General features: G+C 34.4%; 1 pseudogene; it reads left to right on the forward strand.

The window, feature by feature from the left end:
* The first annotated feature begins 1384 nt into the window (after nucleotides 1-1384).
* Nucleotides 1385-16225, forward strand: LOC137656877 (sulfotransferase 1C4-like; annotated as a pseudogene).
* The last annotated feature ends 4562 nt before the right edge of the window (nucleotides 16226-20787 follow it).

The following is a 20787-nucleotide window of genomic DNA, read 5'->3' on the forward strand; positions in this document are numbered from 1 at the left end:
AATTCGTTGGATATAACAAGGCTTTATTTAAGGTAAGTTCACGTTTCACTAGTGCATCTATACGGTAATACGAGAGTTGAAACGGGACTGGAAAATGGCAAGTTTAAACGCATTGTTTAATACCCGAAAGACCTTTATTGCCCAGGATAATAAGAATGTCTCTCTCTCTCTCTCTCTCTCTCTCTCTCTCTCTCTCTCTCTCTCTCTCTCTAAGAGGCGTTTGAGCTTTTAGATACGGTCAGACAAACATTTTTTTTTCCATCTAAGAATATTCTTAGCAATTTCTTTCTTATGTTAATATTCGATTTAATATTCCTTGATAACCTGTAAGCCATTTAGATATAGTATCGGAAAAATATATCTGCCTATCTATCTATAGTGTATATATATATATATATATATATATATATATATATATGTATATATATGTATATATATACATACATATATATATATATATATATACATATATATATATATATATATATACATATATATATATATATATATATATGTATGTATATATATATATATATATATATGTATATATATATATACTATATATATACTGTATATATATAATATATATTTATACTATATATATATATATATATATATATATATATATTCATATATATAGATATACAGCAGAGAGAGAGAGAGAGAGAGAGAGAGAGAGAGAGAGAGAGAGAGAGACTTGTTTTCTTGTTTTGGTATCATAGATGACGTCACAAGACTAAGCCTAACCATAAAACATACAGCTTGTTTTCAAGTCTATTTGTAAACAGTGCGGTCACTTGTAAATCTTCTCAAAACCGCACGAACACACACACATTATAAATATATATATATATATATATATATATATATATATATACATATATATATATATATATATATATATATATAAAGAGAGAGAGAGAGAGAGAGAGAGAGAGAGAGAGAGAGAGAGATCAGCTGTCTTAATCGATTTCCGTGTTTTAGGTTGTTTCTTGTACCACTTGAACCGAAGAAATTGCTCATCACAACAAACAATACAGTCATGTTAATTTCATTCTTAAACTCAGGTTGTCAAAAGTGAACTAAGATTTTATTTGTTACAGAGAGAGAGAGAGAGAGAGAGAGAGAGAGAGAGAGAGAGAGAGAGAGAGAGAGAGAGAGAGAGAGAGATAATAAAGATCTTGCCCGTAATAAACAATGCATTAAATCCAAAGTATTTTTATACGTATTTTTCAATTACGATTTATAGCGTTGAAAAATATCTATCTATTTATCTAATATATACATATTGTCTTTCCCTTTATTTTCACGTTATCGCAAAAGATATGAAAATAGCATCTATTTCAATAGAAACTCGCAACTCAAAAATGTCTCTTCCTTCAAGGTATAACTCCACCATGAGTTCCCAAGAACTGCCAATAAGTTTTGAGGAGCTGAGTGAGGAGGAGATCTCAAGGATGACCATTCGAAGGGCCACGGGAGACCTCCGGGTCGTCAGGTGTTCCCCGGGAGGAGTTCAGCTTCCTTATACGTGAGTAATGCATCTTTGTTTATAGTGGACACATTTGTATGTCTGGTGTGGGGCTAATTCCTTTGGTGACTTATTTTAGATCAAAGATCAGGCCAAAGTCTGTGAAAGTAATTAAATTTTCTATCTTGAAAAACTTTGAGCAGTTTAGTTGTAATTAATTTCACTTGAGATCCTTGGAGAATAATGGCCACTTTGGTTATTATCACTTTCACTTGCGACCTTAGAGCTCAGTTTACTTTGTGATTAATTTCACTTGTGACCTTATAAAACTCAGTCCACTTTAATTGCAATTAATTCCACTTGTGACCTTATGGGAAACTGTCCAATTCATTATCAATTTCACTTGTGACCTTATAGAACACTGGCAACTTTGATTATCATCAATTCCACTTGTGACCTTAAAACTCAGTTCACTTTAATTGTGATTAATTTTACTTGTGACTTTCTAGAGCTCAATCCACTTTCATTACAATTAATTCCACATGTGACTTTACTGTATAGAGCTCACTCTACTTTGATTGAGATTAATTCCACTTGTGACCTTAAATTGCGCAGTCCACTTTAATTTTGATTCATTCTACTTGTAACCTTAAAGAAGTCAGTCCACTTTGTTTGCGAGTAATTTCAATTGTTACTCTATATAGCTCAGGTCACTTTAGTTGTAATTAATTCCAATTGTGACTTTATAGAGCTCAGTCCACTCTAATCGTAATTAATTCTACTTGTGACCTTATGGAGCTCAGTCCACTTTCATTGTGATTAATTTCACTTATGGCTTTATAGATCTTAGACCACTTTAATCTCAATTAATTCTACATGTGACCTTGTGGAGCTCAAGTCCTCATTATGTGAAAGTAACTATATTTGTGACCTTGAAGAAATCACTTCAATCTAATTACGATTAATTCCACTTGTAACCTTAAGGAGCCCATGCCAACTGTATGTGAAAGTAATTACATATTTTGTGACAGCAAAGAGCCCAGTCCACTTTATTTGCAATAAATTCCACTTTGAATTTTAAAGAGCCGAGACCCTTTTGATTAATTCCACTTGTGACATTATAGAGTAACCCCTTATCATTATTATTATTTATTATTTATTAATTATTAATTATTATTATTAATTATTAATCATTAATTATCAATTATTACTACTATTATTATCAATTATTACTATTATTATTATCAATTATTATTATTATTATTATTATTATTATTATTACTTGCTAAGCTACAACCCTAGTTGGAAAAGCAGGATGCTATAAGCCCAAAGGCTCCAACAGGGAAAATAGCCTAGTGAGGAAAGGAAATAAGGATAAACTACAAGTAGTTTAAGAACAATAACTATATTAAAATAAATATTTCATATATAAACTATAAAAACCTGAAAATAACCAGAGGAATAGAAACAAGATAGAAGAGTGTGCCCTCAAGCAAGAGAACTCTCACTCAAGACAGTGGAAGACCATGGTACAGAGGCTATGGCACTACCCAAGACTAAAGAACAATGGTTTAATTTTGGAGTGTCCTAGAAGAGCTCCTTACCATAGCTAAAGAGTATCTTCTACACTTACCAAGAGGAAAGTAGCCACTGAACAACTGCAGTAGTTAACCTCTTGAGAGAAGAAGAATTGTTTGAAAATTTGTATCGTCAAGTGTATGAGGAAAGAATAGACCAGACTATTCTGTGCATGTGTGGGCAAAGATGAAATAAGCCGTACCCATAGAGAGGAATCTCCAATATAGTACTTTCTGGCCAGTTAAAGGACTCAATAACTCTCTAGCGGTAGTATCTCAACGGGTGGCTGGTGCCTTGGCCAACCTACTACAATATTTTATTTTAAAGAGATCTGTAATTCCAATTGCAGTTAAATACAATTATAGATCAGGCCACTTAATATGGAAGCTATGACGAATATAACCCCAAATAGCTCAAACCACCTCAGGAGCATTTTCCACCTGTGATCATATAGAGCTTAAGCCATTTCAAGTGGATTTTCCATCTGCCAAGGCTACTTTATTTTCATGGAATTATTTTACCAAGGCGAATGTGAATCCATTGTTTGAGGACATATCCTTATGTTGGCCGTATTTGCAATTGTCTATTGTTTGCCAAAAGAAAAATAGAATACAAACGCTATTGCACGATTTTAAAATACTGAGCAAAGCAGGAAACATAAAAGATGCCAGTCATTTGGCTCATTTCAAATAAACCTTTTTCTGGTGCTGTAAATGGCCTTTGGGTAATCTAAGGAAACTTTCTGCTGAAGTAAACTTCTTTTATTTTAACCATGAAACTTTCAATCTAAATAAAGAATTTTCGTTTATTCCACTAAACATTTTAGTGAAGTAATCTTTTTGGCTTACTTCATGAAACCTTTCATAAAGATGGAAGGGCCTTTAATGAATAAATTTTTTTTTGGGGGGGAGGTTATTCCATGGATACTTTATAATTCAGTAAAAGCATTTATGATTTTCATTCTATGAAAATTTCTACAGAAGTAAATTACTTTTCGGTTTATCAAACAGGAATTTTCTAGTTAACTATTGGCTTCATTTTTAGTTAATGGAAGTTTCCAAGTGAGGCAAAATGTTTTATTTTTTATGTATTCTATGGAAGTTTCCTAGTGAATCAAACAACCTTTTTTCTTTCTGCTTGTTCTAAAGGAACGATTGCATTTTATGAATAGCACTCCAACTGCGACCTACTACTACCACTACTATCACTATCAAAATTGTTGCAGGTTTCACTGCTGCTTCTACAATCATAGTTATTTTTATTACTTTCGTCATCATTATCATTATAAGAGCTACTATTGACACCGATACTATTTTTTTCATTATAATCATTATCCTTTTTCTCACAACTACCAGTCAGGATGCCTGAAAACTTTAAATCAATCAATCAATCAATCACAACTACCATCATAATAGCTGACATTCTTGTAACGAATTCTTCAATCCTTGTCATTACAACCACTCGTGCTACAACTGGAATCATAACTAAAACACTGCTATTACCAATAATACTACTCCTCCCCCACCACTTCTTTACAATAACATACTTCTAGGGTTGTGGTAGCCTATTTTAAACGTTTCTACCTGATGACCCACTCAAGTTCGATAGTTTCTTGAAGTATCTGCAACCTCACCATCCTTGTGATATGAGAATGGGGGTTTGGGAGAGCCTATAGGTCTACCTGCTGATTAATCAGCAGCCATTGCCTGGCCCTCCCTAGTCATGGATTGGATGGAGAGGGAGCTTGGGCGCTGATCATCATCATATTACTACTACTACTACTGCTCCTGCTACTACTACTACTACTACTACTACTACTACTACTACTACTAGTTAAGCTACAATCCTAGTTGGAAAATTAAGCTGCTATAAGCCCAAAGGCTCCAACAGGGAAAAATGATCAAGTGAGGAAAGGAAATAATAAATTATATGAAATGTAATGAATCATCAAAATAAAATATTTTAAGAATTATAAATTATAAAAAGACTTATGTCAGCTTGTTCAACATAAAAACATTTGCTGCAAGTTTAAACTTTTGAAGCTCTACCGATTAAACTACCCTATTGGGAAGATCATTCCACAACTTGGTCACAGCTGGAGTAAAACTTCTAGAATACTAGGTATTACTGAGCCTCATGAAGGAGAAGGCATGACTATTAGAATAAACTGCATACTTAGCATTACGAACAGGATGGTATTGTCCGGGAAGATCTGAATGTAAAGGATGGCCAGAATTATGAAAAATCTTATGCAACGTGCATAGGGAACTAATTGGAAGATGGTGCCAGAGATTGATATCTAGATCAAGAACAAGAAAATTAATAGACAGTAGGTTTCTGTCCAACAAATTAAGATCAGGATCAGCAGATGAACACCAGATAGGAGAACAATACTCGAAACATGGTCGAATGAAAAAGTTAACATACTTCGTCACAATAGATTGATCATGGAAAATCTTACAAGACTTTCTCAATAAGCCAATTTTTCGTGCAATTGAAGAAGACACAGACCTAATGTGTTTCTCAAAAGTAAATTTGCTGTCGAAAATCACACCTAACATTTTAAGAGTCAAACAGAGTTAAAGAAACATTATCAATGCTGAGATCCGGAAGTTGAGGAGCCACTGTTCTTGACCTACTTACAACCATACTTTGAGTTTAGTTAGGATTCAACTTCATACCCCATAATTTGCACCATGCACTAATTTTAGCTAGATCTCTAATACGGGATCCAGAAACCCCAGAAGATGGAATTGATGCAAAGAGAGTAGCATCATCTGCATATGCAACAAGCTCATTTTCTAGGCCAAACCACATGTCATGTGTATATAATATGAAAAGTAAGAGGCCGAGAACACTAACCTGTGGAACACCGGATATCACATCCCTATACTCACTATGGTGCCCATCAACAACAACTCTTTGCGATTTATTACTTAAAAATGTAATAATGATGCTGAGAAACAACCCACCCACTCCAACTGTTTGATTGAAAACAAGGGCATCATGATTGACACGGTCAGAGGCAGCACTAAAATCAAGGCCAATCATACAAACTTCCAAACCGCAATCAAAGGATTTCTGTACAGCATTGGAAAGTGTAAGGGTATCACATGCTCCAACGACTTTACAAAAGCCAAATTGCAATCTAGGGAGCAGATGATTACCTTCCGCAAACCTATCTAGACGTTTGGTTAAAAGACGTTCAAAAACTTTAGCTACCACAAATGCATTTACATAATGGGGTAACATTACCAATTCTCCAACAAGTGCTAAAGGAACGTCTTCTTGCTAGCTTGCGTAAATAACTGATAACTTTGGAGCTAAGAAGTCTTTATAAAACAAAGGAAAATACCATTTGTATCAACACCTCCGTATGCATAAAGGTCCACCAAGAGAGCTTTAATTTCATGAGATCGAAAAGCTAAAGTAGTTAGTTTAGCCTCAGGAAAACAGGATTTCTCATTACTCGGATTACTGCCACACACATCAGCCAAAAGGGTTGCCCTTTCCTATGGACAGTGAGTGACAAAGCCATCTGGTTTAAGTAAAGCAGGAACTGTTAAGTCTACACCAAAAAGTGCAGATTTAAGGGTAGCCATCACTCATGTCCCTTGCGTCTGCTATTCATGAATAACTTTCAAACCCTCATTATAATAATTATAATTCCAACTACTACAATTACGGCCACAGATTCGTCAACCTGGCGAGGAATTTCTACGACTTCGAGTTCCGGACAGACGACCTGGTCGTCTCGACGTTCCCGAAAAGTGGCACCGTGTGGATGGGCGAAATCCTTTGGGCCATGACTCACTACGACCACATCCCTACCATGGACACCACACACATCAACTCCAGATCTTACTTCATTGATCTCGTAAGGAGTCAGGGAGATTTTTTTCTAAGTATTTCTTCATTAGTTTGATTTATTTGTCTCCTGTGAAAGTATTTCTTTCTTGAAGAAATGCATGTGAATGACAAAATTTTTCATGAAAGAATATGGATTTTAATTCTCTCTCTCTCTCTCTCTCTCTCTCTCTCTCTCTCTCTCTCATATATATATATATATATATGTGTGTGTGTTTGTGTGTGTGTGTGTGTGTGTGTGTGTGTGTGTTTGTGTGTGTGAGTGTGTATTATAGTCACGAAAGGAAATATGAAAAGACTTGATTGGAGTTAGTACTTTCGTCCATTAGGGAAATCGACAGATTCAACAAAATTACTTATGGAAGTCCTAACTCCAATTAAGTCTATTCATTTTTCCTTTCATGGCTATAATACATATTTTATGCTAATCATGTGTGAGCTTTCGTGATTTCTACACGCACAAACACACACACACACTTATATAGGCATTATATGTTTATAAAAAACAAAAACATGCATATGTATAAACAAACAAACATATATATATATATATATATATATATATATATATATATACTGTATATTATAGATATAAAATTCAAACTTTATACAGTAGTAAGGGGATGGCTCGAGAATAAGGCAACGGTCTCTGTCACATTCAAGGTTTACTACACTGAGATTCATCATTGATTTTACCATAAAAGACGAAAGATATTCTGACAATTGATTTTCTTTACTATGGAACCATCTCCAATAACACACACACACACACACACACACACACACACACACACATATATATATATATATATATATATATATATATATCAGGATTTCTTGCATCCTCCAAGCAGCACAGACGTCACACCCCCTAATTGAGATCCTCCATACAAAGTGTCCTGGGGGTCAGGTCGAAGATGGGGTCATGTTGCAGTTGGCCAGAGCAGACATGGGACGTAGAGTCATTAAGACTCATTTACAGTTCCACTTCTTCAACGACAGTTTACTCTCCAAGAGCAAGGTAAGGTGAAAAGGGTTGTTGTAGTCTGGTGGCATCCAAAGTACGAGCCCCGCTCGTGTATCAATAGTTTTCATTGGTGTCAATAACCTTACTATCCATATGAACTATGGAGGGAGTATGTTTGCTGAGGCACCAACAGCTATTGATTGGTCTTTGATATTACACAAATATAGGTTACATGCTGGAGGTACTGGGGAAATATTTTTTGACAACCTTTGAAGCTCCCCACAATACGGGCAACAAAAAGGAGGTACATATTACTCGAAGGTCTTTGAAACTCCAAGCATTATAGGCTCTATGTAGGAGGTGTGAGGGAAATATGACCTAAGTGACTTTATGATATCATGTAGTTTAGGTTACAGATATGTGGTATGAGGGTAACATCACCTTAAGGTCTTTGAAACGGAAGCAATACAGATTATATGTACGAGGTACGAAGAAAATAATACTCGAGAGTCTTTTGGACTGCACGCAGTTTAGATTGCATAAAGGAAATACGAGGGAAGTAATAGTTTTAAATCTTTGAAGCTTCATACAACATAGGCTACATGATGGAGGTAAGGGGGAAAGGTCTTTTGAGAGTTTGTGATTGCGTAAAATAGAGATTATGTATTGGAAGTAGGAGGGAAGCATTACTTGAAAGCCTTTGAAAATTATGTAATATATGCTACACCCAAGAAAGGCAAAGGGAGTATAAATTTGTTGTAATTAGGATTGCTGTAATGTAAAATACAATAGAACAGGCAAGGGTTGTGGTGGGCCGATGAGGTAACGTACCTGACTGGTGAACGCCAGACTGGGGTTCGAGTCCCGTTCAAACTCATTAGTTCCTTTGGTCACTACAACCTCACCCTCCTAGTCATTAGCAGCCATTGCCTGGCCATCCTTGGTCCTAGCTTGGGTGGAGAGGGGGTTTGGGTGCTGATACTGTGTATATATCGTCAATCTCTAGGGCACTGTCCTGCTTGATAGGGGAATGTCACTGTCCCTTTCCTCTGTCCTTCATGAGCGGCTTTTAAACAAGATTATTTTAGATATTTTACGGTAAATGTCTTCAATGTCCCCAAAAGTATAATTTTTCACCAATTTGATATGATATTATCTGTATTTACTGACTATAACGCGCAATTGCATAAATATGGAGCATAATTTCCTTGTGAAATGTCTTACGAAACCATGCTGGAGTCACTGAATTTTCTAAGTTTTTCGTAAATCACTTTATAAAATCGTGGACGACCCAAAAGATTAGGTTGATTTAATTTGAATTGATAGACAGTTGATGTTTGTTTACCATGTAAATCGATAAATAACACATACAACAAAATGAAAAGTAATAGAAAATAGATAATGATACACAAATAAAATGTAACGCAGACTGTGCTTGAATGCGCTTTCAATTAATTCCATAACAGTTTTACATCTAACAGTCAATTATGAGCGGCAGAGACAAAGAACATCATGTAATTTTGGGTTACAAATAGGAGATACGAGGAAAATATTACTTTAAGGCCTTGAAACTGCATGTAACATAGGTTGCATGTAGGTGGCAACCTCTATTGTGTGCAATATTAAAGGATTTCAAGAAATATTTCCCTCAAATCATAAATATAACCTAAATAGGTTTCAATAATTTAAAAAAAACCTTCAAGTAATATTTCTCCTATACCTCCTAAATGTAACCTATGAAAAGACATTAAAGTAATATTATTTTCGTAGCACCTACGTGAAACCAATGTTACATGCAGTTTCAAAGGCCTTAAAGTACTATTTCATTTGCAGCTCTTTTATGTAACCTGGGAGTACCAAAAAAATTTCAAGTAATATTTTTCTCTTACATCCTACATGCAACCTATGTTCATGCAATTTCAAACACCTTACATCAATATTTACTTGCCATATGTAACCTAAATTAAATGCTGCCACAAAGATACTCAAATAATACTTTCCTCATACTTCGTTCATGCAATCACTATTACATGAAGCTTCAAAAACTTCCAAGTACCATTTTCTTGGTACTTTTTACATGCAACCTTCAAGTAATATTTACCTCGTACCTCCAGTACCTCCTAAATTGCAGGTAACCATAAAGGCTCAAGTAATATATTCCTCATACAACACATAAAATATGTAATTCAAATTCCATGCAGTCCAAAAGATAATCTTATTTCCCTTATAACCTTTACCTGCAACCTATGTTGCATGTCCTTTCTAAGACCAATTAATATTCATCTCCTATGTTGCAGACAGTTTAAAAGACCTTCAAAAATCATTTCCTTAGAACCTCCAATACATAACCTAAATTACATGCAGTCCCTTAAGACTGGCAAGTAATAGTCCCATCGTACCGCCTATGCATGTTATAGACAGTTTCAAAGATCTTCAAGTAGTATTTCCCTTCTATTGCTACAGGCAATTAGTTTCAAAGAGTCTCAAGTCATATTTCCCTCTTACCTTCTACATGCAACTAATGTTCCGGGCAGTTTCAAAGATCCACAACTAATATCTACCACATACATCCTTTATATAACCCATATTGTGTGCATTCTTAAAGGCAGTCAAGTAATATTTTCATCATACCTCCAACATGCACGTTATATTTCAGAACATTCCAAAGGCATTCAAGTAATATTTCCCTCAATTTTCTTATATGTAACGCAAACTGCATGCAGTCCAATAGGCTCTCTAGTAATATTTCCCTCGTACCCCCTACACAGAGCCTATATTGTGAGCAGCTAAAATGACCTTTAAGTATGATTTCACTCATACTTCCTATATGTAACATAAACTGGAGGCAGTCACAAAGACTTCCAAGTAATATTTGCCTCGTACCCCCTACATGCAACCTATGTCCCAGCATTTTCTAAAACCTTCAAGTAATATTTTCCCTCGTTTTTTCTATATGTAACATAAATTGGAAGCAGTCCCACAGACTTTCAAGAAATACTTCCCCAGTACTTCCTATGTGCAACCTATGTTGTGCGCAATACCAACAGTTCTCCAGCATCATTCCCTTGCACCTTTTGCAGGTAGTGTACGTTGCACGAAATCCAAAAGACGCGTGTGTCTCTCTGCACCATTTTCTGAGCCAAAAATCCAGCACGATAGTTGAAGGAGGGCTTTCAGCCACAGCCGAGACTTTTATGAAAAATAGAATGACCTTTGCCCCCTATTGGGGTCATTTGCAGCAAGCTTGGAACCTGAGGGATCATCCGAACGTCCATTTCGTATTCTATGAGGATATGAAGGAAAACATCATGGATGAGTTGAACAAACTGAATGAGTTCCTCGGTTTAGATCTAACAGCAGATCAGTTGAAAAAGTAAGTGGGGTATTTATGTTCTGTCTATCTTTCTACATCATATATACACATACACACTTATATTATATATATATATATATATATATATATATATATATATATACATATATATATAAATATGTATATATATATATATATATATATATATATATATATATATATATATATATATATATATATTGACTGCAATAATGCTCTAAGAGTCTATACCTTGAGATTAGAAAAACTTTATCATGATATCAATTCACAAAAGGGGACACGAAAGACTTGAAAAATTACCGGCCAGTAAGTTTACTCTCAGTAATATATAAAATATTTACAAAGATCATATTGGACCAGATAGAAATACAGCTATATTTTAATCAGCCAAGAGAGTGAGCAGGCTTTAGAAGAGGGTATTCAACATCTAACCATATTCATGTAATTAACCAGTTAATGTAAAAATCAACTGAGTTAGACAAACCATTATGTATGGCATTTATAGACAATGAGAAAGAATCTTATTCCGTCAAAACTTCAACAGTAATGAAAGCCCTTCAAAAGCAAGGAATAGGTGTATCTAATGATAGAAGATATCTATAAAGGAAACACAGTAATCCTATAACTCCATGGTGAGAAAAATTCCGATTGAGAAAGGAGTTAGACAGGGAGACTCAATTTTTTCCTACATTATTCACAGCGTGCCAAGAAGAATTTTTAAAGAACTTAGATGAGGCAAATGTAGGAATTAACATTACTGTGGAATATCTTTACAATTCTAGTTTTACAGATGACATAGTCCTATTTAGTGTATTATGGGAGGAATTGCAAAAGATGAAAGAAGATTTGAATAGATAATGCAGAAATGTAAAACAGAAAATTAATATAAGTATAAATAGGATAAAGTTAAATTAAAATGCAGACAACAAATAATAGATATGGGCGAACCTCTAGAGATTGTTAGGACAGACAGTATCTCCCCAAGACACGAAACCGAAATTTAAAAAGGGATAAGCATGGGATGGAAGATTTTTGGTAAACAAAATGAGATTATGAAAAGTAAAATGACTCTTTCTCAAAAAAGAAATTTAAACGGATGGTTCTACCAATATTAACTTATGCATCGGAAACTTCGATCCTTATTAATGCTTTAGAACAGTGGTTCCCAGCCTGGGGGAAATTTGAAGCTACCAGGGGGGAAATAATTACACTACCTACTAACTAAAAAAAATACCAGGTGACAAAGCTAGCCCTGATATTGATACACTGGTGTACAAGAAGCAGCCTCAACCTTCTCACTAATTCAATTTTGAAGTAGAAGAATAAACAAAAGTCCTTTTATTTTGCTACTAGCCGCTCTCCATATACTGATAAACAAATAGTTACAGAGTAAAATGGATAGAGAGCGGTTAGTAACAACTAATTTCATAGCTCTATGGCTATGCGGTTAGTTGTTACCAACCGCTCTCTATCCATTTTACTCTATAACTATTTGTTTATCAGTATATTTGTATAATGGAAAAATAAATTAGTAAGTCGTCACAGTGTGTTTCAACTACTCTTTCCCTCATACACATGAAGGGGGAAATCTGGAGGGTTGCACTGGGTGCAGGGGGGAAATGACAGGAAAAAGGTTGGGAACCACTGCTTTAGAACATAAGCTAGTTACAACCCAAATAGCTATAGAAAGAATAATGATGGTGATAACACTAAGGAACTAATGTGTTTGTGGTAGCTCAAGTCCAACTGATTACCGCCCAATTTCTATAACTGCCATATTATCCAAAGTTTTTGAACGTCTTTTGGCACAACGTCTTAATAGGTGTGCTGATGGTAATCATCTGTTCCCTAGCTTGCAATTTGCTTTTCGTAAAGGCCTTGGAGCATGTCATGCCCTTCTTAAAATCTCCAATGCTGTACAGAAATCCCTTAATTGTGGTCAGGAAGTTTGTATGATTTTAGCGCTGCCTTTGATCATCTTAATCATGAGGCCCTTGTTTTCAAACTCAAGCAGTTGGGAGTGGGTGGGTCGTTTCTTAGCATCATTATTGAATTTTTATGTAATAGATTGCAAAGAGTTGTTATTGATGGGCACCATAGTGAGTATAGTAATGTGATATCTGGTGTTCCTCAGGGTAGTGTTCTTGTCCCATTATTTTTCATACTATATACACATGAAATGTGGTTTGCCCTAGAAAACCTTGTTACATATGCAAATAATGCTACTCTCTTTGCATCAATTCTATTTCCTGAATGTAGATCTAGGGTTGCTGAATCCCTTAATAAAGATCTAGATAAAATTAGTGCTTGGTGCAAATTATGGACGACGAAGTTGAATTCAAACAAAACTCAAAGTATGATTGTAGGTAGGCCAAGGACAGTGGCTCCTCAACACCCGGATCTCAGCATTGATAATGTTTCTTTGACTTTATATGACTCTTTTAAAATTTTAGGCGTGATTCTCGGCAAAAAATTTACTTTTGAGAAACACATTAGGTCTGTGTCTTCTTCAATTGCACAATAATTAATTGGCTTATTGAGAAAGTCTTTATAAGATTTTCAGAGATCAATCTATTCTGAAGTGTTTTAATTCTCTCATTCTACCTTGTTTCTTAAATTTGTTGGATAGGAACTTACGGTCTATTAAATTTCTTATTCCTGATACAGATGTTAATATCTGGCACCGTCAGTCAATTAGTTCATTATGCATGTTGCATATGATTTTTTATAATTCTGACCATCCTTTACATTTAGATCTTCCCGGACAGTTCCATCCTGTTCGTAATACTAGGCATGCAGTTAATTCTAATAGTCAGGCATTCTCCACCATGAGGCTCAATACTACGCAGAACTCTAGAAGTTTTACTCCAGGTGTGACCAAGATGTGGAATGATCTTCCTAATCGGGTAGTTGAATAGGTAGAACTTTAAAAGTTCAAACTTGCAGCAAATGTTTTTATGTTGAACAGGCTGACATATGACTTTTTATAGTTTATATATGCAATATCTGTTTTGATGTTGTTAATAGTTTAAAATATTTTATTTTAATTGTTCATTACTTCTTATATGGTTTTTTTATTTCCTTATTTCCTTTCCTCGCTGGCTAACTTTCCCTGTTGGAGCCCTTGGGCTTATAGCATCTTGCTTTTCCAACTAGGGTTGTATCTTAGCTAATAATAATAATAATAATAATAATAATAATAATAATAATAATAATGCATACGAGAGCAGACTAAAGTAGAGAATATTCTTACAACAAGTAAGAAAAAGAAAAAGATATGGGCAAAACCTATAATGAGAACGACAGATAATAGTTGGACAAAAAGAATAACAGAATGAGTCCCTAGAGATTGCAAATGAAGCAGGGGAGGGAAGAGAAGACGACGGATTGACGAGCTAAGAAAATTTGCGGATATAGACTAGTATAGAAAGACCATAAACAGTCGAGAGTGGGAGGACATATCTGAGGCCATGTGGATATGCATAAAAATGGTGCTAACGTTAGCATAGGAAAAAGGAGGGATTGAAGCCTTTAGAGGTTGTTTAGTCGTGTAGCAAGAATGGACCATAGTTTAGAGGGTATTGTGTATAATTTTTTAAAGTGTTGGTAGGGAAAGGGAGGGGGAGACATAGAAATGCCTGGATAGATGGATTGAAAGATGCATTAAAATATAAGGGGCTTAATATTCTGGACGGGTGCGAGTGTGTCTGTGAGAAAAGTGATGGTACAGTGTGTGAGTGGGTGTGTGTGTGTGTATGTGTGTCTGGGTATTTCATCTACTGCATGCAAATCATTTAATTGTGGGAATTTTCTCTTTGGAGATTCATCAATAATTCGACAAAAAACGTATTCGTCTTGTAGAAGAAAATTGTATTATATTATGTTGCTTTGGAGCCACCTCTTTCCAGTGAAAAGGGGTTTCATACTGAAATATATATAACGCATATTCATTTGCAGAATAATTGCATACTCTGGTTTTCTTTATTAATCAACTAAATCAGTCCATTTCTATCTTTAAGTCTTTATAAAAAGTCATTCTACCAGTCGTATATTTACTGAATTAATTTTCCCGTATTTCAAGTTCTTCTCTCTATTAACTACTTATATTAAGGTATTTCTAAAACCTACAACCTTAATTATTGAATTAACCATCAATTCTATGAATATATTAATCTTTCTACCAATCAATTTCACCGCTTATCTATCTACGTCTTCCATTCCCTAACAATTCCATATTCTTCTATCAACAGAAAATCATTTCCCTCTTATTCTTCTCTCCCTCCTCCTCAGAGTAGCAGAGGCAACAAGCTTCGACAACATGCGCAGCAGAGACCTGGAACGGCCCCTCACCCAGATGGAAGGCAGTTTCTTCCGGAAGGGCGTCGTCGGTGATTGGAAGAACTTGGCCACTCCAGAACTCGATGCCCATATGGATCGCTGGATCGAGGAGAATACCAAAGATATGGGCATACGATTCAAGTACTCTTAGGTTATTTATGTCCTTCGCCTTTGTAGGAAGGAAAGACCGGTGTTAGATGTAAGCTTAGATAGGCTGTTTATCATCTCGATTCCAAATTAATTAATGGAAGTCATCCGACATGGCATTTGGTTTACTTCATAGCGGAACTTTTTTTAATACAAAGAGACAGATTAGGACGGAGCAAAAACTTTTACACACTGGAATTAGTTGGTGTTGGATGGAAGCTTAGATTGGCCAAATTAATCAAAGTCATCCGACATGGCATTTGGATTATTTCATTGCAGGACATTTCTTGTTATACAAAAGGACTGATTAAGATGGAGCAATAACTTTCGCAAACTGTAATGGTTTTTTTACGTCCAGTGCTTCATTCGAGGTATTTCTTTCGCTCCATATGAATTTCTATCAAACTTTCATATTAGCCTTGAATTTTAAATAATTAAAAATTGACTTTACATTAGAAAGTTAACAATGTAGTCCAGTTATGGATTCGTGAAAGATGCGTTATGAAATCGATGGTGATTAAAGTAAGTTTCTTATTTGTGTTTTCATTTTAAAGATTTCAAAACAAGAAATAAGCTAATTATCTATTATTACTGGTGACTGCTTCCTTTTCCCTAAAATACTTTATTTTAAACCTTTATCCTACAATCAGCCGCGTTGGCTCATACTGGCTCTATTCTATCAATGTTGAACTATGGACATTCACTTGTTGAGCTTATTACAACAAAATCCTGCAATGTGTTTTTAAAGACTTTGCAAAAATGAAAAGTTTGATCACTTATAGATGCCACAAAAGTAGTATGCTGTAGCATATTCAGACACTTATAAGTATTAAACTGATATAATATCTAAGGAGGTAACAAAGGTAAAACGCTCAACTGCTTCCAGAGGTCACATTAAGCAATATGTTTAACCATGTCTATCTAGGTAGCCGACGAAAAAAAAAATAAATAAAATAAAATAAATAAATAAAATAAAAAAAAAGAGAGAGAGAGAGAGAGAGAGAGAGAGAGAGAGAGAGAGAGATTCAGCCAAGTTTGTTGGTAGTGGTAGGGTGCCACAGCCCACCCTCCCCCGTTATCCACCACTAACGAAGCTTCATATGCTGAATCTGCTACTGCTCCTATCTCAGCGGTCACTAAGGCGACCGGAGGAAGCAACATGGCCTGTTGGAAGCTCATAAACATAAAATTAAGAAAATTGGTACGGTTGTGTAACAGTGAACTATTTACGCACGATTTGAACTTTATATAATATACAGATTAGGAAAACCCATCCATGAATCATTATGAGTAACGAAATATATACTTCGATGGGCAAACTCTGAACGTTAAACACCAAACCTGTTATTAAAGGTAACATAACGGAATTACGCTTGGTCTAGCACTCGAGAGCATGACGGGAAACTGCGGATTCGTCATTGGTAATGTTATGGACCATTACCATTAATTAATGAGGTTACGAAATTCTCCCAAACCTATCGGATTCCCATGAGATACACCAAGCTGTTTTTGTGGTCATGTGACGTCAGAGATGCGGGATGTACAATGCGTGCGTCATCGATGACGTCATTGTTGAGTAGATGAGATGCCCCTTCGTTAGATTTGATTGTTATGTTAATACGATTAGGGCATATTATCCTTGATAACCCTGGTTAAACACAAACAGATGAGAGAGAGAGAGAGAGAGAGAGAGAGAGAGAGAGAGAGAGAGAGAGAGAGAGAGAGAGAGAGAGAGAGAGAGAGTCTTCAAACTGCGCAGAAACCAAGGACTTTTCATAATAATGAACTCATTGAAAGACAATATAAGAAGTGATACATGCTTTAAAATATATAAAATCGCTCTAAAAATGAGGGCAGACATAAGTTGTTTCTCACACAAGACAATTATATTGGCGAGAAACAAGACAATATTGCGAAAAACACAAAACAGCCCAAAATGAGACACACTACTCGACCTTGACTCAAAAAAAAAAAAAAATGGTTCGCGGTCCCTTCGACCTTCCTTTGACATTTAACGCTAATTTTTTTCTATTTTCTATTTTTTTCTCTTGTCCTTTTTCATTTTTTTCCATCTTTTTACGTGCGAGACAAATTGACTCTCTCTCTCTCTCTCTCTCTCTCTCTCTCTCTCTCTCTCTCTCTCTCTCTCTCTTTTTTCTTTGTCCTTATTCGCCAAAATCTGCCAATTCCACGTGCTGACTCAGCGCTTTTTCTCTGAGCGGATCTCGGATAATCATCCCTTTTATTTCTGGATTTTCCAAGGCCTGGTTAAGGGGGTTATGACAGCTAATCTAGTTCTAACGCGCACACACGCACACACACATTATATATATATATATATATATATATATATATATATATATATATATATATATATATATATATATATATACATATATATATATATATATATATATATATATATATATATATATATAAAGCAACAAATTCAGCTATTTCTAGTCCACTGCAGGACAAAGGCCTCAGAAATGTCCTTATTCGCGTCGGGGTTAGACTAGTTTTTATCACAACGCTGGCCACTGCTGATTGGTGAGGGGGGGGAGGGGAGATTTTACTCTGATCACTGTCAGAAAACCAACCTAGTAAGGGTGGCGCTGACTAATACAGCTTTGAAATACACAAACCCTTTCACCACGTTAAAGTATCCCCACTCAGAAAGGGATATATATATATATATATATATATATATATATATATATATATATATATATAATTATATATATGCAGTATATATATATATATATATATATATATATATATATATATATATATGCAGTATATATATATATATATATACATATATATATATATATATATATATATATATATATATTTATATATATACATATATATACATATGTATATAAATATATATAGTGTATATATATACATACATTATATATATATATATATATATATATATATATATATATATATATATGTGTGTGTGTGTGTGTGTGTGTTAGTACTATTAAGGCGACTCAGTCAAAAGTTCTAGTGAGAAAATTTATGATATTAAACTCGGGAAACATTTTCTCTCTTTGTGGCAAAATTGAAGTAAAATCATTCCCTTAAGGATATTTTACCGTCCTTAATACTTTCTACTTTTACGTAAATACATTCCTAACGGCATATACTTATTTATTACGTTAGCCTATGTAGCCTACAATATCTACAGTATGTATCATAAAATATTTGACTCGCTTACTTCATATATATAAATATATACATTTTGTATTTTGTATATATATATATATATATATATATATATATATATATATATATATATATAAATTTATTTATATATATGTATATATATACTGTATATATACAGTGTATGTATATAAACACATAACATATACACACATATATACATATGCGTTCGCATATGGATATATACATATATATGTACACACACACACACACACACACACACATATATATATATATATATATATATATATATATATATATATATATATATATATATATATATATATATATATATATATATATATATACATTAAAAATTATATGCATACGTTTCTAACTCAGCATCGATGGTAGTTCACTCATAAATGTTAAATACAAGATCGTATGTTGTTGTATACATATATTAATAACGTAAAATACAGGGTCTTCAATTTAGTAAAAACATACCTAACCACATATATCAAATAATATTTTGAATAACAAACATAGTCGCACTACGCTTGTATCCAATAATTCAATACATATCTTGAATAAAATTTTTTCTCTATACACAAGTGAAAAGGAAACACAATGTGATACTAAGAAAATATTAAAGCTAATGTGCTATTGGGAATATATGCTATACAATGCACTCACATAAAATGATGTCAGAGAATGTTTGAGAAAAACAATTCTGGATAATGTGCTCAAGTTTAAAGGTGCTTGAAATTGTGCTGAATGAAAATCATGCAATATTTGTGCAAATGTAAATTTCTGCCAAAATTTGTGTGGAAACTGAGCTTGAGAATGTATACTAAGAAAAGGATCTTTTATAATGTACTTAAGTGAGAGGATGCTACCAAATGATGAAAAATATTCCTGTCATAGGTAAATATACCTGGAAACGCCTCAAAGTTGTAATAAAATGAGCTCATGCATAAAATATTCCCTAAAATGTGATCGTAAAATAAAGTTCAAATTAGTGCGATTTGTGAAGACCACGTAAATCGTTCATGCAAAATTATTGCGTAAAAACTTTATGTGAAAATGTGATCATTAAAAAACATACTGAAATTATACTCATGTGAAAAAAAAAACTTCAAATTAATCTGATTTGCGAAGAGATCACATAGGATGCTTGTGAAAAAAAATGACGCAAAATATAAGTTCTTGTGAAAATGTGTTAGGAAATGCGCCCATGGATAAATATGCCAAAATCATATTCATGCGAATAGATTCCTGAATAATCTCATCACATAAAGAAGAGAACAATTGGTGGCCGATGTGATAACGTCCCTGACTGGTAAACTCGAGTTTCTTTGGTCGCTGCAACCTCACCATACTTGTGAGCTAAGGATGGGAGTTTGGAGGAGCCTATAAGTCTATCTGCTGAGTCACCAGCAGCCATTACCTGGCCCTCCTTGGTCCTAGCTTGGGTGTAGAGGGTGCTTGTGCGTTGATCATAAGTATATACTGTATAGTCAGTCTCTAGGACATTATCCTGCTTGATAGGGCAATGTCACTGTCCCTTGCCTCTGCCATTCATGAGCGACCTTTAAACTCCATTGTTACTGGGAAAAGAGCAAAAATAAACTGCACTGGTCAACGATTACTCATCATCTATCAGGGAAAAAGTTGTAGCACTTCGACCGGAATATCCAGAGGGGGATATTTTCACGACAAGTTTCTTATCTTAAATATGACGTACATGATTTGAAAAACGAAGCTTCATTGCGCTTAGCAGAAGCGCATGAACTTATTCAGAAAGCCAGTTAAGAAAGAGGTTAGTCAGAAGTGCATTAGTTAAATATATATATATATATATATATATATATATATATATATATATATATA

Source organism: Palaemon carinicauda, chromosome 17, assembly GCF_036898095.1.
Source record: "Palaemon carinicauda isolate YSFRI2023 chromosome 17, ASM3689809v2, whole genome shotgun sequence".
Classification (NCBI taxonomy): Eukaryota; Metazoa; Arthropoda; class Malacostraca; order Decapoda; family Palaemonidae; genus Palaemon; species Palaemon carinicauda.